Below are 22075 nucleotides of genomic sequence, written 5' to 3'. Positions count from 1 at the left end.
CTCGCACAATATGCTAGCTTTTGAGAAGGCCTTCTACACTGTCTTTTTCACCTGGCGAATGAAGATATTTGCACTGGTGATAAGCAACCTCACAGCCAGATTTGTAGGCTACTCGGCAGTAGAACTAAAAAACAAAGTCACCATCTAGTTTTTGCAAGTGCCAAACAAAGAACGCAAAATCAGATATGAAAAAGCACTGGAAGCATTGAAGGACCGCCTCGCCCGCCGTCAACCCGAAGATTACTTCAGCCCATAAAGCTGTGTCAAGGGACGACACAGGCGAGGGGGTGGAATGTTAGCAGCAAGCTAACGTGGACACCATTTTTCGGAGTTCTGCTTGTAGCCTCTATGCACTAGTCAAGTCAGCTTCGTCCCATGGTTTGATAAATTAATCGTGGTTCTCGCTAATACTGCAATAAGATATGATGGTGAGGTTAGACATGCGTCCCACACAAAGACACATGGTAAGATCAAGTACCTGCATAAATAATTAACTCAAAGAATGAATGTTATAGCTACAATGTTTTAAGTTAGGAAATTAAAGTATGAAACTAAGTTTGTTATCTCACCGCATCTCTAGTGAGTGGATGTCGATATGACTTCTTATTACACATGAGGGTCCATGTACGTAAGAGCACAAGTCCTACCCTAGTTGCATCTGCATGGGATTTTTCCTAGACCATCCACAAGCAAACTTGTAGGAAAGTCTGCAAAGATAAGCCTAGCAACCTCACGACACGGCACACCATCTTTGTTATATAGATTTGTATTATGTGTGAAAAAAAATTATTGATGCTACAAGAAAACCAAACATAAATCATGTTCAAAACCATAGAGCAATGTAAGAAGAGAATGCAAATAAGTAACCATTATCCAAATCTACCTATCAAGGGAAAACTTATCAATTTGTGATATATCCACAAGCAAGACATCTAAAACGGTCTGGTAATGGAACCTTGCAAGCATTATCCAAATAAGCTTTGAATTATAGACCATGGAAGACAAAATTGCTAACAATTTTCTTAAACTTACCAACAGATCGTGTGATCGGCCTTCTCTCCCAAGCCTCTCGCTCAAGAGAAGACTCCGCAAAAAACGAAGTAGTGGCTGCCAAAGAGGACATGCCGGGCTTTGTAGATGGCACAATGAGAGGCATAGAAGAGGGAGTGGGTATCTTGATGTACTTGGAGGCTCCATTTCCCCTTTACCCTTCTTGAGTGCATTGCTTGCTAGTGGAGTACCTTGAGAGCCACTCCCAACGGGTGTTTTGAGTAACTCCATGAGAAACGGGAGGGAGAGACTCTTCTTGTGTCTCCTCTAAGTACTCATCACTCTCATTTTGAAGCCCTTCACTCAACAACCATATAGCACAATATCACATACATTAGCATTATAATAATATATACATTCTCAAAAGAAAAGAGCCACAAGTGTTAAGGTACTTACTCTTTTGTTATTGAATATCTTGCTTTGTAATAATGCCTCTTGATGGATAATCTAACCACCAAGGACAAACATTGGCCTCCCAAGTTGTCACATTCCTTTCAAGCAAAGAGGAAGAGAACATTATATTCTCATTACGCACATTAAATCACTCTCTAATGAATAATGGTGCTTCATTCAAATTCCTGCGCCTCAACGCATTGCATAACCCATCTACACAAATTTTAGAGCATTATCCACTTTTAAAAGTGCATACACGCAATGGTAAATGACGTATATTTAAAAAACAATCGCCAAAGTTCCTTTGTATGGAGAACACTTTTTCAAAATAAACCATAAACCCTACTTGAGGCTCCCACAAGGGATTTAAGGGTTTTCCTCATAGACATTATACACAACCATATTGTCAAAAAAACCATTGATGTAGAGCTTAACCATTTTCTTGAGGAAATGATGCCCCTTGTTCAGAATAGGGGATTCAAAAATATTGTATCAAATGAGAAAGCTAAACAGGGTCAGATTGTCAATGATGGATATGACAATATACTATTGCTACAGAAATGGTGTGTTTTTTCATTCTTTCATGGAAGTCGTTTTCCAGGCCCGGTGGACCTAATGATAAATGTAACGTATTCAAATATCAACAAAAGGACCTGCTTTTGGAGTTAAACTAGCCAATTAAATGAGGCGGTGAAGGACAGGAGATTTGAGTACTGCTTGGGTGCACTTTGATCATACTCATCGGATTGAAGGATGGCCAACTATGTCATGCTCGGTTTATGATCCTGGGAAAGTGAATTATTAAAAATATGTTAGATAGCATATTATTGTCATAAGACACCTTTTATTACTTATTTGTTCTATGTGTACAACATGCAAGCATTGCAGGTGATTGCAATATGTGAATGTAAAGAAGTAGACGAAGAAACACAAATTTGTTTTGGAGAAATTTAAACACAATCATGGAGAGGTGTGGTTATAAACCAACAGACTTTGTTGGATTTATGCATGATGAAGCTGGGGCTAATTGGTTGGCAATACGAGTTGTTTACAATGGAGGATGGAATAATGTAATGGAGGGGAGGGAGCACTAGACTCTTTTCCATTGGGAGCAGATTCTATACAAACACAAAAAACATATCGCTACAGATAGACAAATGCATCACATTGAAATGTGTGAAGCATGGTGCTTAGCAAAGACTACAAATGAGATCTCCCTTCTAGCTTCCACAATACGAGTTGTTGGGTGAAAAATGTGACTAGGGATAATAAAAAGTCTTTAACGAGATGGTTTGATTGGTGGGAGCAACGGATTGCACATTGGGGAAGCTCTAAGACAATGGTATATCATTCTTTTCTTTGATTCATATAAAATACATGAAAAAAGAGATTAACTTATAGATGGTATTTATCGTATTGTATTTATAGGTTAGCGAGAGTCCATGGGAGAAGGCTCAAATTCCAAGCATAAACTTATCAGAGAGCATCCATGCAAGCTGGCTGGTAGGTGAAGGTGGTAAACGCAAAATATCACTTTATGATGCACGTGTCAGTGATGTTTTGAATGCATATATTCAATGTGCAAAAAGATTGGGATACAACACATGCAGATACATGGGAACGGTCCCTTCCATAGAAGCAATGATGGCTAGTTCCAAACGCAGAGAATCTCCAAATCCAACCCATTTTGCGAGTACATTGAAAGGCTTGGTTGCTGGTAGTCCTTGTTATGAGGAGCCTGTGATGGAAGGTGACAAAGAGACTGTACAATAGAAGAAGAAAACAAGTGCACTCGGTACAAGCTCACATAAACCTGGATATGTAATGGAAGCAAGGCATCATAAAACCAGAGAGAGACCACGGAGTATTCATTTTGATAGAGAGGATACTGAAGAGGTATATGTTGTCTCTGATAGTGAAGAAGGAGAGATCGTTCCAGTGCAGCCAAGGGTGAATTTAGCAAGGTGTATTCAAGAGATCAAAGTTGCCCACGAAGAGTGGGCTTTACAAAGGATGCCAATCAATTGCATGAGGAAATGTTTTGGAATGGAATGGAAGAAAAGTTGTGGTAACAAATTACAGAGCCGTCAAGTGGGAATGGTTGATCCATGTTTTTTGTTTGAAAGAACTTTTAAAGACAAGACAATTGCATAGTGGATATGGTTCTGCAATTATGAAGTAAGCCACACACAAAAATTGCAGAGGCAAGTGAAATTCTCACCTATCGTTCCTACTTCCTGGCAAGTGGATATTGGAACCAACTTATCAAAGGAAGAGAGTGACAATTTGGTGCAAAGTGGATTTCAATTTGTAGATTTTGCAACACCACTATGACGTATGAACAATATGAATGTTGCTCTTACACAAGGAGGCTCCAGTAGAGCAGGAAGCGTAAGTGGAGACATGGTGTTTCCAAAGAAGCGCAAAAGAGATTGGAGTCAGCTGCAAGTATGGTTGCTATGTTCTTGGACGAGAAACTAGAAAGTGAACAACACATAGTTTTTTGGGTTTTGATAGAGAGTTGTTATGATGTACACATAAAAGTAGAACCTAGTTGCACCTGTCCCGATTTTCAAAAGAGAGAATCTACACATAAAGCTTTCTTGGCATGTAAGAACATGTACTATGTGTATGTGCATATTCTTGGGCTTCAACCAAAAGAGCACATGGTCATTCATCAGCCTGCACTAACTCCCACAGACCTTGCATTTGTATTAGGGCAAACCTGCAAGATAAAGCATGTGGTTTAGTGAACCTAAACCTTAGAGAATGTCATCTAGAGGTATGCTTTGAAGGAGATTTCTCTTATGTATGAGCTGTGGAGTAGCTTTTCTAGACACATGAATCTTTTTTTGAATCCCTTTTAGTTATAGAAGCATGTTTTGTGATATCTATCTAAACGATTGTATAAGCTCACAACTAGGGTTTTGGAAACTTGTACATGTTTTTGGTGTGTATCGTTAAAAGAGACTCTAAATCTTAAGCCAAGTTGTTGCAAGGTAATAGATGTTTTTTGGTGTGTATCATATACCGATGTCTTTGTTTTGGATTAATTTTTTTGTGTCAAAGGCTCTGAATCTAAAATCAAAAAGCTCACAAAACTGGTTCTAATTGCAAAAACTCAAAATCAAAAGCTTGCAAATAAAACAGACTCCTTGTAACCCTACCAATCAAAATCTTGCATCCAATAGTAATGCGACACACATACACATAAGAAATGGATCTTATCTTGCCACCACTCATACTGAGCATAAAGAGAAAATAACCTCACTCAATTTCTCTTTTGGCCCCCCACTCCCCCCCCCCCCCCCCCCCCCCCCAACGATGAATGATGAATTGGAGACCTGCTCTTTAAAGCTCTATCCATTCAATAATGGCCCACTAACTTTAGAAACCGATCACAAAATTTTATAGTGCAAAAAACCCACAAAATGAACTAAAATATATAAATAAGTAATAAAAAGCATTTTAGTCAGCAAAAAGAGAAGGCATCTCTATAGCCTTTGCCCTTTGCTAGGCCAAAAAAAAGTGCTTATGATAGGCCATTGAATTTAATGTGGCCCTATCATAAACACACTAATGCATAAGAAAAACAAGCGTAGAATGGCTAGCAATGTTTTCTAGTTGTGTATCTAACAAACAAATGTGATTGCCCATGAAGTAGAAGTTGTAGTTGTTGAGCATGTTTTTTGACATTGTTTGTGAACATGTCATATGTTGAGACTTTTGTTTCCAAAGACTATCAAGAACTATGATTTGTCAAGCTTGGGTGTAATATATACAAGTAAGTGGTTGTTACAAGCGGGTTTTTGTTGTAGAATCTATACAATGTTGGTTGTTCAAAGGGCAGCTTGTGCTTATGTCTATGGCAGTTGTAGAGGCTCTGTGGTGGCTATAGATTTGCTTATAGTTTCCACTAGGTGGCTTGAGTTTGTATTGTTTCTATGAATGATGTCTCATAATTATTTATAGTTGCAAAATTTTCCATGCTTATTCTCTTTGAAGTTCTGAAGTATAGGTCATCATTCAGATAGTCAATGTGCACTTGATGCTTGCCCTTGCCATGTTACGCCAAGTTAGCATGTTGGTGGCACTACAAAAAGTTTTTGCAAAAACAGACAAGGCTATTGACATATACTATCATGACGACATAGGTTGGTGAACTTGAGATGCAAATATGAATGCTAAAATGTCATTTTATATCTTGATGTAAGGTGATGTCTTATAACTCAAACATTTTGATCATATTAGGATGTGCGTGTGAATCCACTATGGCCTAATCTCAACGAAGGTCTTGCTTGCATGGAATTTGATATCAAGTACCACTCATTCTTCTCCTAGTTCTTGTTACCATATACATGTGGCAGTTATGTGTGTGAACACACTAGGACCGCCGGGGAATTTTTTCCCTCTTTAGGAGGCTTTTTCCCTCATGCATTATATATACACCCATCACTCTAGGGCTATTATCTTTCCATTGCACACTAAGTAATACACTCTTAGTTTTGTGCCTTGAGCTTCCTTCATTTTCTCCAAGCTGTGTGCGTTTCTCTGCAACCCTAATTCCAACAATTGGTATCAGAGTAGGTGTTGTCCTCCCGGGCTTAGTCGCTAGCAGTTCCAACACACGCCTGCTCACTTTCTTCGATTTCTGATTCGAGCTTGTTTCGGCCTCTGTTTCCACTACATGCAGGTCTACTTAGGCAATTATGTCATTTAGTGCAAAATTTTTATTAGTGCCGTTTACTGCATAACAGGTCCTATACAGTCTATTGGGGGTTGTGCTATATAGCACGTGCTAGTCTCACTCAATTTCTCCTCATTTTGTGCAGTTTTCACATTAGGTGCATACATTTTCCATGGCTGACAACAACACATATGTGCTCAAGATGTTTGCTACTGAGGACAGATTGGATGGGGACAATTACCGTATGTGGACTTACATGATGCAACATGTTCTTGTGTCAAGCAGCGTTTTGGAATATTGTGCAGGGCATTGATATACATCCTGGTTCTGAGGATGTAGGCGTTGTTGAGGATGTTGCAGGCCTTGCTGCAAGGATTGTTGCTATTAGAGTTGTTTTGCCTACGACAGAACAAGCTCGTTGGGATGTAAAGTATGTGTAGGATCATGCATTGATTGCATTGTCTGTGAAGAATACCATTACTCCTCACATTTGTTCAACAAAATCTGCAAAACAGGCTTGGGATATTCTAGCAGGTCTTTATGCAAGCCGCAATGAGGCTAAAATTGCTTTGCTGCCTAAAGAGCTGGAATCGAAGATTATGCATGAGGAAGATTATATGGTCACTTTCCTTGCTAGTGTCAAGGATATCAATAAGCAACTTATTTCTGCAAGTGAAGTCATTTCAGACAGTTTCCTTGTGCAGACGGTTTTTGATGCCTTACCACATTCTTACGAGACTTCTGCTAGTACTTGGAGACTTATGACCCAAGGAAATCCTGAAGTTGTCAAGTTTGATGCATTATGCACATTGTTTTTGCAAGAGTCACTTTCTAGAAAAAACAGGACTAGGCATCTTGCAGTTGAACACATTTTTATTGCTTCTCAAAGAAAGGGTGGTGACAACAATGCAACCATTTCTTATGGTTCTGATGCGAGTGGCAAAAATTATGTTCCTAATGCTTCTGCTGGTAGCAGTTCGTCTAGAAATTCTAGTGATGAGGGCAAAAAGAAGATGTGTTGCCATTATTGTAAAGCTAATGATCACTTGATCAAGCAGTGTCCTAAGTTGAAGGCCAAAGAGGCTAACAAGAAAGAGGGTGGTTCCACTACAAATGCAGCCATTGTTGAGTCTTCTATGAAAGGAGACTGTGATGTTGATGTTGATGCAGAATGGGCTTTTAGTGCAGAGTGCACTTAAAATCCTACGGTCAATGATGCATGCATGTAAGTTACCTCACATCGCCTCTCTCGAGTCTGTCCCTCATGGGAATTTAGTCACTTGTGCCAACAATACCTCTTATCCTGTTCAGGGAGTTGGAAAGATTGTGCTTACTACTGCAAATGGTAGTTCTTTCACACTTGTTGATGCACTTTATGTACGTGGGATCGAGAAGAAATCTTTTGTCTGTATCTACACTTGCTAGACTTGGACTTGTAGTCAAATTTGTGGATTACAGATGTATAGTTCATGATCTCAGTTTTGGTGATGAAATTGTTGCATCTAGCCTTTTGTACCATGGGCTGTATAAGCTCACTTTGTATGACAAGTGTGGACAAAATTTTTCAAATGCAGTTGCAGATTCAAGGGTTGTTTTAGATGCAAAGCTGTGGCATGTACGTTTTGGGCATCTGAATTTTGCCAGTTTGCTGCGTTTACAGAAATCTGATATGGTTGCTTCTTTGCCGCCTCTTGAAGCACCTGTCAAACCTGTTTGTGAAGGCTATATTTTGGGTAAAATTAAGCGTTCTACCTTTCCAAAGGATGGTTCAGTTAGGGCCTCATGCAGATTGCAGCTTGTGTATAGTGATGTTTGTGGGCCCATGCAAACTCTGTCCTTCGGCAATTACCCGTACTTCGTGACTTTCATTGATGATTACTCCAGGCATGCATGGGTATTTCTGCTTAAAGCAAAGTCCGAAGTTTTTATGTGCTTCAAACAATTTCTGGCTATGGCTGAAAATGTCTCGAAATGTCTCGTTCCGATCAAGGGGGGGAATATATGTCTCATGAATTTAATGCATTTCTGGCTAGTCGTGGGATAATACACCAATGTGCAATTCCTTATACACCTCAGCAAAATGGTGTTGCCGAGAGGAAAAACAGGTCACTTACGGAAATGGCACGATGTATGGTCAAAAGCCAAGCTTTACCGCATTCTTTTTGGCTTGAGACCATCATGTGTGCCACTTATGTACTTAAGAAATGTCCTACAAAAGATTTGCAGTCTATTACTCAATGTGAATCATGGCATGATAGAAAGCCTTCTATTGAGCACATGCGTGTTTTTGGCTATTTGGCATATGCTTTGGTGCCACAAACACAACGCAAAAAATTGGATGATAAGGCTGTCAAATGTATTTTTGTTGGTTATAGTGCTGAAAGCAAAGGTTACAAGTTGTATCATCCGCAAACAAAGCGTATTTTGGTTTCACAGGATGTAGTGTTTGTGGAAGATTATGTTCAGCCGTTGCTATCATGTACTAGAGACAACAATGTAAGCTCACAGGACATTTATGACACATTGTTGACTCTTTTCAGTGGTGGAAGTTCGAATGTAAATTCTGAAAATGTTGCAAATCAACCTATTACTGATGCAAATGTACATGATGTACTTGATGAGGAAAGGGTTGAAAATGAGCAGGCTAGAGGTATGCCAAAATGGCTGGTGCATACATTGCGTGACAGTAAATTGGATGCACCTTTGTCTAGTTGTACTTGTTCAGGCTCTAGCCATGCATTTTATGCATCAGATTTTTATGCTTTGGTTGTGTCTAGCTTACATGATGTCAAGGAACCTCTGTCTTTTGATGAAGCATAGAATTCAAAAAATTAGATGGCTGCCATGCAATCAAAATATGATGCACTTATAGAAAATGACACATGGACTTTATGTGATTTGCCTCCTGGCAAAAAGGCCATTGGTACGAAGTGGGTTTACAAGTTGAAACACAAGCCAGATGGTGAGATCGATTGCCATAAGGCTCGACTGTTGCAAAGGGTTATGCACAGCAAAAAGGCATAAATTATGAAGAGACTTTTGCTCCCACTTGTTGTATGACTACTGTGCATTTCTATGTGCATCGGCAGCTCATTTTGGTTGGGATGTACATCAATCAAACATTGTTACTTCTTTCTTGAATGGTGACATATTTGAGGAAGTTTATGTAACGCAGCCTTGCGGTTTTGTCAAGAAAGGACAAGAGGACAAAGTGTGGAGATGTAAGAAGGCTTTGTATGGGTTGAATCAATCTCCTCGTGCTTGGTATGAGAAGGCTGACACTCATTTGGTAAAGCGTGAGTAATAGTCTAACAGAAAGCACATTGTATGTAAAGCGTGGGGAGATGTACTTCTCATTGTTGTTCTTTATGTTGACGATTTGTTGATCACTGGTCCCAATGAGGCACATATTGCTGAATTTAAGGCTGATTTGAATGCTACTTTCAAGATGAAAGATTTGGGGCTGTTGCATCATTATTTGGTCATATCGTTTAAGCAGTGTGATGGGGATATTGCCTTGTGTCAAAAAAGTTACATAGAGACATTGCTATGTAAGTTTGGACTTGAGGATTGCAAACCTATTGCCACTCCCATGGGAACAGGTTTGAAGTTGAGTCTACATGAAGCTGGCGATCCTACTGATGTCACTCTTTACCAAACTACTGTTGGCTGCCTCATTTATGTATGCAACACGAGGCCGGATATTCAGTTTGCAATCTCATAGGTCAACAAATTTATGCATAGCCCAGTGTCTAAGCATTGGCAGACTATCAAGAGGATTTTCCGCTACCTTAGTGGCACTTTACATCTTGGCTTGTTTTATCCCAAGGGGTGATCATTGCCGCCAAACTTACATGCTATTTTGGACTCAGATTGGGCTGGTTGTTTTGACACACGGGTGTCCACAAGTGGTTTTTGTTTCATGCTTGGCAGTTCATGTATATCATGGCTGGGCAAGAAGCAACCTACTATGGCCACTTCGAGTTGTGAGGCTAAGTACAAGGCAATCTTCACAGGTACCGTTGAGTGTGTATGGCTCAGACGCCTTATGGTTGATTTGGGTGTTGGACATGACACTGCCAACACTATCTACACGACAGTCAGAGTGCATTGGCAGTTGCAAGGAACCCAATTTTTCATGCTCGCACAAAGCACATTGAGATGCATTACCACTATGTCAGGGAGAGGCTCTCAGCAGGAGAGATCAAATTGGTTTATGTGCCAACACAGGACAACCTTGTAGATCTTTTCACAAAGGCATTGTCTTGTGAGAAGCTCAAAGCTTTCCGCAAAGCTTTGGGCTTACTCCCCTTTGTGGATTGATCATGTCCTCAGTGCATGGCACTTCCCTTTACTCACGTGCCATCTCTCGTTCACCGCATCACTCCAGGGGTATTTGTTACCATATACATGTGGTAGTGATGTGTGTGAACACACTAGGACTGTTGGGGCATTTTTTCCCTCTTTAGGAGTTTTTTTCCCCCATGCATTGTATATATGCCCATCACTCTAGGGCTATCTATCTTTCCATTGCACACTAAGTAATACATTCTCAGTTGTGTGCCTTGAGCTTCCTTTGTCTTCTCCAAGGTGTGTGCGTTTCTCTGCAACCCTAATTCCAACAATTCTTAAGCTATCACTTGGCTGATTCGGATCTTTGCATGTTAGAGGTATTGCACAATCTTGGAGGAGTACATGGAGAAGGATGTTCAACAAGTCAAGGTGCACTTGGCCGAGGATGATAAATTGGATTGGGGAATGGAAAATGTTTATAAGAAACATTCTAATTCCCAACAAAAGGATCCATTAGCTAAAGGACACAGGAGGCAAGTAAAGGCATGGCATTACACAGACAATTATCCAAATGGGAGATTATCAAGTTCAAATAGTAGCTCTAGAAATAAAAGAAACCGGATCAATGTCAAGGTCTATGACAAAATCTAGTTGAGGCTAACTATTGAACTCAAGGACATCAAAAGAACTTTGCTTGATACTGCTAGTTTTATCAATTAGCAAAGAAATAAAGAGTCATATACAATGGTTGTGGACTTGTCTAAATCAAAGATGACAAAGTACTGGCCATCTAGATTAACTATAAGATCAAGAAACAGGAGTGGGAACCACTATCAACGGTCATACTCGATGGTGATGCTAGTGTCAACATTCTAGGGGAGCATGTCAAACAAAGATTGGGAATTCAAGAAATGAAACTTGCTTCTTTTAGAATCCAAATAATAGACCCAAGGATACTCCAAGCTAGTGGTTTGATTGAGAATCTTCAAATTAGTGTAGGCTCAGAAGCTCAAAACAATTTCTTGGTATTGGATGTTCAAGGGGCATATAGTATGCTATTGGAAAGGCCATGGCTTAGGAGTGTACGATACATACACAACTACACAAATATGCAAGACAAACACTAACATTCCAAGGACCCAATAGAAGAATTCAAATCAAGACAAACAATACCAAAAGTTGGAGAAGGGCAATATGGCGAGAAGAGCTATGTAGGAAATATGGAACCAAGAATAGTAAAAGAATGCTGGCATCAATGAACATGTTTCCCATAGTTGAGATAGATTTAAATGTAGTACTTTTGGATCGCAAAAGTGTAGAGCGACAAAGACAACAGTATCCAAATAACTTCAATAGGTCAAATGTAGGTAAAAGGTCAATGAATTTGGACGGTAGGCCTTTGGGAGAGCAAGAAAGCCAGACTACTAGAGAGGCCAATCCAGATGAAGAGCACATGGGTGATAGGCAACGCATTGCAAAAATACTTGGGTGTAATAGGATATAATGTGATCAAGAGGGGGATTCAACTGAGACAAAAAATCCTTTCAATGAATATATGGTAGGTATATGTACAAAGAAGGAAGATGAATCATTGGAAAAACAAAAAGGGGGTGGAGAAAATTGGTTACTATTCATCGACTAAAAAATTAGAGGAGTGGAATCTGGGTGCTAACTCAGATCCCTAGAGATAAGCATCTAAAAATGGAGATTAAGGAAAAGGTCACACATTTGTTTCATAATTTTGTCTGGGAGCATAGCTCCAACAGCAAGCAGAGCAATTGCAGGTTCAAAATTCAAGTTTGAATGTTGAAAAATTGAGGCTCACAAAGGAGATGGCTACACAAAAGGCCTTACTAGATCAAAAGATGACATCTTTAAGCAGTTTAAAAGAAGTCCACGGTGTACTTAAACAATCAATCCTTGACAAGTACAGTTATCAATCACTAGTGAATATAATTGATTCTGATGGCAGTTTAACTCTGAATCTAGAAGACCTATAGAATTTGGTAGCAACAATAAAGGATGATCTAGAGGCCAAAAGCTTCACCTACACCAGTAGTTTGGCAAATAAAGCGCGTATGGAGCACTTGACCAAAAATGTAGATGATAATGAGGATGAAGATGAAGACAAAGATAATGACAAAGAATAAGATGTAGAATATGGGGGGCCATTAGATAAGAAGTATGATGATGATGACGATGACCCTTCTAATGCCTCTAAATCTACTCAGGGGGAAATCAAATTGGTAAGAACCCTTGTAGTTCTCACGGTCCATTGAACCAGAAACTTGACAAACAAGTTGAGGATGGCAAGAACTTGCACCTTTAGATTAGTAACCTAAACCCTAGAAACAAAATATGTTTACAAGTAAAGACAAAGGAAAAGTATGCTTTTGTGGAAGCTTACAAGACAATGTGGAAGATAGTGTGTAGGTGAAGGTACTGCCCTAAAAATTGCGGATATAGTAGCACTATTTTGTAGATCATTTTTTTCATTATAAAATGAAGATCTAAAAATTTTGCTCGCCATGCCCCTCCTTTCAATGTGGTATACAACTTTGCAAAAGAAACGTTTTGCAAATTCCTCATTGATTTGCTGATATTCAGCTCAGACTTAATGTATACAGGAAATTTTAGGTTTTCTCTTTCGAGTAGTGTGCGAGTATAATGTACATTTGAGAGCAAAAAGGTGCTCAAAATTAGTTGCATAAATTTTGAGGTTGAAGATGCAATTTAAGCTTGTGTATAGCTTGATATTTGCGGCTTTTTGGTAGATTCGGGTAATGAAGTACAGAGGCGTTTACACACCCTTGCAGTGGTCTCTTGAGAGACACGGGTTCTCGAGCACACACATGCTTGAAGGTGGAGTCTTTCACATTGGAACTACAGTGGAGCTTCTTTCATAAGTTTTGGCACACAAGTGATTTCTGGACTCATCTACTTGGCAGGCTTTTTTGTTCACCAACATAGACATACTTGTGCTCTTCTCTAAGGTTTTAGAGATTTTGGCAGCAATTTTGATATGGCTTTGATGCACGCTCTTTGCGGTTTTTGAGAGACTTTGTTCTCTAATCTTTGTGCATGGCCTCATTGGATTTCAGACCTTGTTGACACATAGGTTGGCAAGGTTTCCACAAGACATTTTGGCATTGACTTGTGTTTACTAGTCTATGGTTTTGAGTCCTCTTTTCAGAGATTACAATGGTCGAGGTTTTCTGCTCATAGGTTATGTTTTCCATTGTGGATTATGATGCACATGTTATGTGCTCATGTATGAATGTGTGGGTTACTTCAGAGAGTTTTCCATTATGGTTTTGTGTGGTTTTTGCTATGTATGCATATGCGGATACGTGTCAAATATAAAAGATTCACAGATTTACAGGGATTTTGGACACAATCTATAGTTACCCATGGAGCCGCTCGTTCAGGAGTGAGCTACATTGCCAAGATTTTTACAGTTAATTTATACCATATGTGGATCTGCTCTACAATGATTCATCAAAAAGGTATTAAAAGCAATCAAGTGATATATTCCTGTGTAATCTTGTATGATTTTTGCAATGAGGTGGCATATACTCAGTAAAGAGTTCCACCTTGTATTGCCACTCCCAAATAACTTTCCTTGGTAATTATATTTTGATTGGTGGTAACCCTAAAGGCCTTGGGTACCGTGTTATGCTTCATGTAGCCCTAGGTATAAGAAGCAACTTGTAGGATGTGAGCTTACTTTTCAAAGAAATGGGAGAACTGATGAAATTTGTAGAGCTTGGCCTCAGCTTTTGAACGGAGTCCTTCATCTTATATTCACATTCACTCTCCTTCATTTGCTAGTTCTCCTTGTTTGTTTTGGTTGCATATTTTGTGTGTTGTTGCTTGCCTAGCATGCACAATCACTCATCTCTTAAGCATGGGTGTGCTTGCTTGTCATGGCTATGTATGATAATCTATAGCACTTTGGATTAGTAAGTTATTGTTAAGCTATTTCAAATGTAGCTTTCTTTTAAAAAGCGACTGATTGAAGTTACTTACTAAGCCATTTATTTTGAAGGATAAAAGAGGCTTATAGAAGTTACTCGCCACCAAGCCATTACTTTTTAGCTTCAACAAATCATGCGTATACTCATATACTCAACAAAATAATCATTTTGACGATTATAGTTGATACTAGTTTTGTTGCAATTTTAAATGATACTAATATGTCTGCTCGATTTTGGTAAGCAGGTGAATTAAGGGGCATCTTCGGAGATCCCTTGGATTGCTTGGGAGTGAAAAAGCAGGGAGCTACCACGTGGAGGACAGAGAAAAAGAAATGCGCTGAATATGCCATGTGCAAGCGGGCCTTGATATTTTTTTCTCTCTCTTCCTCTCTCTCTCTCAGGCAATGGATGCGCAGACCTGTCTCTGAAGCAATGGAGGCGTAGGTCTCTCTGAGGCGATAGAGGCGGAAGTCTCTCTCTATCTCTCTCTCTGTGAGGCTAGATCAGCGTCGCGGGATTGGTACGTAACCAACATATCAATGCTTTCATGCCTCTTCGTCATCTTGTACCGTTGCAAGTGATTAATGGATGAGTTTTGCACGCTGCTACAAGTGATTAAAAGAGTTTTGCACTCTTTTAATGAAGTCGAGAATGTACTGGAGTGCAGTAAGACAATGATCAGTGCAATCAGTAAGACAGTGATCAATGCAATGTGCTCTCTTGTATTCCTGGAATTGATTCGTGGTCTTGCATGAATGTGTGTATTACTGCCAACAGATTGATGCTCTTGCAACTATTTCCCAAAAATCTGTGTGCTGCTTGTTCTCTGCACTTCACTTCCAGCCCTACATTGGGCTGTGTGACGATCACCTGCGAAGGAGCCGTGAGGGAGTGACACACCCAAAAGATGCTGCCATGCGTGCACCTGCTGCACTTTCGCTCCGGGGAGATCACGAGCAGGAAGATCGTAGAGACAGCGTGGGAACCACGGGTCCGCAACTTTTTCCTTAGCGAAAACAGACCCACTCGAATCGTTGGGCTTAATTAATTAATATTGCGACAAATGACCCAGTATGCTAGTTTTAATACCAAGAGAGTATGTCTCTACGATTTTCAGTTCATTTCTTTGGGTGGAATCTGTGGGAGATGCTGTCATACTTCAAAGGGAAAAAACGGTGAAACAGCACGTGGAGGGGAGTTAAATTGGTAGAATTTTGAGGATTTTTTGCGTGTCCTCTGTGTCTCGCATCGCGAGTGTGGGCATGGTCTCTCTCTCTCTCTCTCTCTCTCTCTCTCTCTCTCTCTCTCTCGCGCGCGCGCGCGCGTTTGTCCAATCGCCAGTTCGCTCGACCTTGTGGTTTGTCTCCAGAGGTCGAGTCTCTCTATGCACACGAGGGTGCATGTGGAGGTCCAAGGGCAAACCGAAAAGAAGGGAATGGTAGGGTGTGCGTCTCTCTCTCTCTCTCTCTCTCTCTCTCTCTCTCTCTCTCTTTGTGTGTGTGTGTGACACACACACACACACACACACACACACACACACACGGATAGATGGCAGCCGAGGTAGATGGAGTGTATCGCATGTGAGAGCACTGTGGAGGAGGCGGGTAGCAGAAATGGACAAGTGGAGAGGGGACTTCACCTGTGGCTCAAGTCATGCAACAGGGTAGAAAGGAGAGGAAGGGGGGACATAGATCAGAAAGAGCTCTCACAGGGGAATATGGGCAGGTGAGCATGGCCACAAGGGAAGCGCAGGATGCGCAAAGAACAAGGAGAGAGCAATGGTAGCTCTATATTGGCTCGCCCAGAGCAGCGATTGCAAAGCAGCATAACAGGTGTGTAGGCGTAGAAGAAGAAGAGGGGGGGACGGCATCGTGGGTGGGGACGCATGCAAGAACTGGGGCAAAGGCAAATCGCTTAGTTTGACAATACTGGGAGAAAGAATCTCCGCTTCTAATTAATTAATAGGTTGTGGAATCGACCCAGTATGACCCAAGTGATAAAGGGCGGGTGCAATAATCGCAAAAGGAAAAAAATTGTACCAATTAGTTATCGATTATAATCCAACCAGTATCGATTATAATCGATGCTAGTTTTTTGCAACAATTGCCATGATTGCAAAAGGAAAAGAACTCTACCAACTAAACAAAGGTGATGTTTTAGTACCAAAGACTTTCTGCTATGAGCATGGTGTAAGTGAAAGCTTTAAGTTTGAGCTTCCCTCCTTTGTAGAAGGAAAATGTGGCAAGATGCCCTATGTAATGTTGTAAAAAACATTTTGTCAACAAATATATTGATGCCCTTATGTAATGTTGTAAAAAACATTATGTCATCAAGTATCTTTTTTTTTTTTTTCAAAACTCACAATGGTGAGTGAATTTTATTGATCATCTCAAAAAATTACAAGAACTTGCCATGCTCGTGTCGAGCCATGACACCATCCATAGGCCAAACTTACAGCAGCTATCTGGGGAGCCACCCCTAACAACCTGCCCCCATGCCCTTGATACACTAGGTTCATTAACATGATCTTCACTACTCTTCTAGTTTCATGATTTTCCCCTTACCTAAGCATTCCGCTGACAACAAAGCACAGGTTGTCACCAGCGTGTGACTACTATCTATCCTTTTTGTTGATTTCTTTCTTATTATCTATTTACTTTCACTTTTTGGAAACACCCCTCGGGAAATCTAACTGCCCTGCATTGCATAGCTAGTGTGGAACTGTCCAGAGGGAGTCCAGGCCTGAGGGCAAGAGAGCACTAAGGTTGGACAAGGACTATGGTTAGCCAAGTGGGGTCATTGACTAGCCAAAGTGGAATCCTTTGCTACAGAGGCTACATTTCAGTTTTGGATGTGGCCACAGTGTACAAAGAGGGTCGGATGACCTAGAAAGATATAATGGCAGCATCTCCTAAAATTTAGGGAACTGCTATTTTGGGACCTGAAAATGTCTTCGCGTCATTACGTGCAGTTTGACATGGGGATCATTTTGTTACTCTGTGGCCAAGTCAACAGAGGCTGCAGGTGAGATATTTTTAGACCCGAGGGTCTAAAGCGGGAAAATGCACAAATGAGTGACACTTGGCACTTTGAGGCCAGTTTACTACTTATAGAGAAGGCAAAAACGTGATTTATAGCTGGGAGGCTCATTTTGCAAGTCTCTGTCACAGGTTAAGAGCTATGGAGTGCTTGCTTTCCCTCTTATGCACAGTGCGGTGCCAGGAGTGATGCCCTGCACGCTACGCACTGCCCTCTCTCTCCCCTTTGGCAGTATGTTATGCCCCTCTAGTGGGCTCTTCATTTGACCAATGTACAGTTGTGTGGGTTCATGCGCGATTGCCGAGGCAAGAGCCTCTTGCACAGGTACTGGATTAGCTAGCGGCTAATCCCCCCTGCAGGTACAGGTGAATTCGGAGAGGTTTCACGCCAGAAATCTCGTCCGATTCAAAGGGCAAGTAGCCCTACAGGTGCGGGAGCTCGAGGACTTGCTAGGGATGCGACCGGCACGCGAAACGGAGCCCGAAACAGTGAATTACAGCCTGCTGTGTATTTTTGCAGGTTTAGGGTTTTGGCCCTAAACGGACCCTAATACCCCCAGGAGGTTCGGGGACGCAAGGGGACCGCTGTACAGGCGATCTGGCGTATTTTCAGGGCTGAAAACAGAGAATTCAGCGTGCTGCAGATTCTCGCCAGGTTTTGCAAAGTGCCCGTATGCGTCGGGAAAGTCAGTCAATGCGTGGGAATACTGACCGTGAAGGGTTCTAGTACAGTTATGCTGCCGAAATCGGGCTGGAACAGTGGAAATTCAGCCGAGTTTGTGCGGGGCAGCTTGTAGGAACCACAGCGTTTATTCCCTCTTTTGAACAATAAAGAAATACCGAAAGGGGCGCCTAAGTTAGGGGCCAATCTGGTGTCTGTCTACTCATACAGGTGCAATCTAGCAGCCTGTATCCCTTTCCCCTTTGTTGTGTCTTGAAAGTACAGGTAAAATAGACGACTAATAATGGGTGAAAGCTAAATCAAGGTTTAAAGTAAAGTCTACCGCCCTTTTTGGATTGAACAGGCCGGTTTCATGGTTCCATCGACGGGATTAAATCACTTTTTCCCATAGAAGTGAGCCTTGGTCAGTTTTGGGCTTGAAGACACAGGGGATCATAGACGAGACACAGGGAATTGTAATTATGGCTGACAGACCAGATGATGTGACTGAAGAGGTTTCCTCTTCACAGGGTCAACAGACACATGAAGTGGGTGAGTCCTCAAGACCACCACAGACTGATGATGATATATTCAGGACCCAGTTGGCTACTGCTGTGGCTATGTTCACACAAGTAATGCAGAATCCGAGGTTTTTAGCCTTTCTGCAACCTCATGTTCCGTCTCAGCAAGTTGGGTCACTGGATCATATTCAAAAGCCTGTTAAGGCTCGAGCACAGGTGATTCATACCGCACAGTCAATGGAAACACCTGTACACTTGACGGAGAACATGCAGTCTCCACAACCTGTGCCTAAGGTGCAAGAACAGGTGGCTGAGATGCCAGTTTTTCAAGCTGTACCAGTTCAGCCCGCCACCTTTCAACAGCCTATAGCTGGTTCTAATGGGCAGGGAAGCAACTTACAGGCTATGCAACAAGTCTTCCCACCACCTTCAGTACACCCTGGCTATTTTGGAGGTGGATCCGTATTCCAGAGCATGGCTGGTCATGCACCTGGAAATCAGTTTTATACGCCAGGAACAGTGTTTGCGGGTGCTCAAACGATGATGCCTAACCCCATGTACAGTGTCATGGGTATGCAACCAGGGTTTCAAAGCACTCAGGGACAATTTGGGATGCCACAAGCAAGTTTTGGTATGGCTGGAATTACAAATCAGCAGCCAAATATGGCATTTCCAGGTCAAGTTAATAGCGGCCAAGGAACACAGATGAACCTTAATAGTGTTCCCATGTTTCAGTCACTTCCATATGACAATTTAACGCCGCTGGAGAGGCCAACTCCGTACAAAGAAGGTGGCAAAGGTGTGACATTCACGACCTTTACAGGGTTTGATGACAGGAAGAAGGCTCTTTCATTCCTCCAGCAATTTGACAAGGCCTATGCAGGGGGAAACTTTACAGAGGCTTCAAAGGTCCGCAAGGCAGCCACTTTCTTGACAGGGAATGCGGGACAATGGTGGACAACTTTATTGCTTCAAGGGCAAGCTCCGTCCACATGGATTTACTTCAAGCAGATTTTTGCAGCAGCATGGTTATCTGATGATTTCGAAGCAGATGTCATGACAGAATGGCACCAGCTTAATGCTGCCACTTGCAGAAATCTGGATGATTACAATCGGAAGTTTTGGAAAGCTCTACTTCCAGTAACTTCCTATAGATTTGTGCCATTGACAGAACAGATAGAAAAATACTGTTGTGGCCTACCCAAAGGATTGAGAAAATACTGCACAAAGACCAAAGTCACTACTTTGACGCAGCTCATCGAGGTAGCAAACACTGGCAATGGTTTGCTCAAGGGAGAAGATTGTGAATTTAACACTGGCGTCAAGGCAGGATCAGGCAAGAAAAATTCAGCCAAGAAGCACGTTCCCAATGAGGCTCCTAAAGGGACTCAGGAGTCAGCCAACGCAGGGAAAGACAAAGCTACGGCTGAATCAGAAAAAGGACCAGCAAAGAAATGGAAAAGACGTTTTCCTCGCAAGTCAGAAGAGCAAAAGAAGGTCCTGAGGACAGAGAACAAATGCTTTATATGTGAGCAGCCTGGCCACATTGCCTACAACTGTCCTACAAAGAAAAGGCCAGCTGATTCTGATGACAAGGAAGACAAGAAAGGAAAGAAGCCCATGGCTGGTCTAGTGCCAGATATGGTGGGCGACAAGCCAAATTCAGATGCAAGTGAGCTTTGCAGAGCATGGGGAAAGGTTAGGGATCAAACAGTGCTTATCTTCTTTGATCCAGGTGCCAAAGCCAACTTCATTTCCCCAGAATTGGCTTCAAAGTTGGGAATCAGACCTGAAGAGATGGGGTATACAGCAGAGGCAGGTTTGGCATGTCCTGGCCATACAGAGGCTGTGACACCCATCATTGGAAAGTTGCGTCTACATATCCAGTCCTATGTAGATGCTGAAGAATTTTACATCATGCCACTGGACGGATGTGATGTGTTGTTAGGTATTCCTTGGTTATTTCGTGTACAGGGAATCATGGATGTCTACAACAAAAAGATCACTGTACAGAGCAGGGGAAAGACTCACATTCTGGATGTAAAGCTTAAAGGGGAGTCTATTCCTACTGTATCAGCTTCTGCTATTACTTCTGTAATGAAAAAGCATCTTTCTGCGTACTTGGTTTTTGCACGTGAAGTGTCAGATTGTGATGAATCAAATTTATCTGTGCTAGATAAAGAAAGGTCAATGTTTTTACAACAGTATAGTGACTGTTTTTCCGATTCATTACCGTCTCAATTACCGCCAGAGAGACCCGAGGACCATGCGATAGATTTGGTGCCAGGCTGTAGCCCACCAAATAAGCCTCCGTACAGGGTTAGTGCGGCTCAGCAGAAAGAGATAATGGGCCAAGTACAGGAGCTGTTAGAAAAAGGGCTGATTCAGCCCAGTTCATCTCCATTCTGTTCTCCAGTATTGTTGGTGCAGAAAAAAGATGGCTCATGGCGTATGTGCATCGACTACCGTGCACTGAACAAGAATACCATCAAGAATAGGTTCCCTATACCTAGAATTGATGATATTATGGACAAATTAGAAGGAGCAGCTATGTTTAGCAGGATAGATCTAAAGAGTGGGTATCATCAGATCCGCATTAGATCAGAGGATGTGCACAAGACTGCTTTTAGAACAACGTTTGGCCTTTACGAATTTTTAGTGATGCCCTTTGGTCTCACAAATGCTCCTGCTACGTTTAATAGGATGATGGACAGAATTTTCCGTCCACACCAGCAGTTTGTTGGTACATTCTTTGATGACATGATAGTCTACTCAAAGAATGAAGAGGAGCATAGGCATCACTTGGCCATTGTGTTCAAAGAGCTACGCAGTCATAGGTTGCTCATCAATGCAAAGAAAAGTGAGTTTTTTCTGGAAGAGATTCACTTTCTGGGACACATTGTCTCAAAGGACGGTGTCAGAATGGATCCTGCAAAAGTCGAAGCGATCAAGTCATGGCCAAATTTGAAGACGGTGCATGATGTCCGAAGCTTTTTGGGACTATGCTCCTATTACAGAAGGTTTATCCGAAATTTCGCTGAGATTGCTTCACCTTTACATGCTCTTCAAAAGAAGGCAGTCACCTTCAGATGGACACAGAAAGAGATTTCAGCTTTTAATCTCTTAAAGGAAAAGATGACTTCGGATCCAGTCATTGTGTTGCCAGATCTTAGGAAGTCATTTGTGGTCCAGTGTGATGCCTGCGGTAGTAGCATTGGTGCTGTGCTAATGCAAGATGGCAGGGTAGTAGCCTATGAGAGCAGAATTTTGCAAGGGCCAGAGATGACCATGCAGGTCTATGAGAAAGAGTTACTGGCTGTGATTCATGCGCTCTTAAGTTGGAAACACTACCTGCTAGGTGCAGACTTTGTTGTCCAAACGGACCATCAGACCTTGCGATACTTCTTGACACAGACAAAGTTATCTGAGAAGCATATGCGATGGGCAAATATCTT

The 22075-nt window shown here is 41.6% G+C and overlaps 1 protein-coding gene across 2 annotated transcripts in view; it reads right to left on the bottom strand.

The window, feature by feature from the left end:
- The window catches only part of LOC147421432 (uncharacterized), a 55768-nt gene extending 41567 nt beyond the window's left edge, over positions 1–14201 (bottom strand). The window contains exons 1-4 of one of the 2 annotated variants that reach the window (XM_086503660.1): positions 14017–14152; positions 2097–2228; positions 1447–1656; positions 1033–1347 (exon numbers count right to left, since the gene is read on the bottom strand). The gene's annotated coding sequence lies outside the window, so the exon portion shown is untranslated. Of the gene's footprint in view, positions 1–1032; positions 1348–1446; positions 1657–2096; positions 2229–2383; positions 4169–14016 lie in introns of those variants that run through there. The other variant, XR_015186861.1, reaches the window with a different exon arrangement.
- Positions 14202–22075: the final 7874 nt, after the last annotated feature.

This window comes from Adiantum capillus-veneris, chromosome 27, assembly GCF_014529385.1.
Source record: "Adiantum capillus-veneris isolate H3 chromosome 27, ASM1452938v2, whole genome shotgun sequence".
Taxonomy (NCBI): Eukaryota; Viridiplantae; Streptophyta; class Polypodiopsida; order Polypodiales; family Pteridaceae; genus Adiantum; species Adiantum capillus-veneris.
Note: the sequence above shows the minus strand (reverse complement) of the source record. Positions and strands in the feature narration are given on the sequence as shown.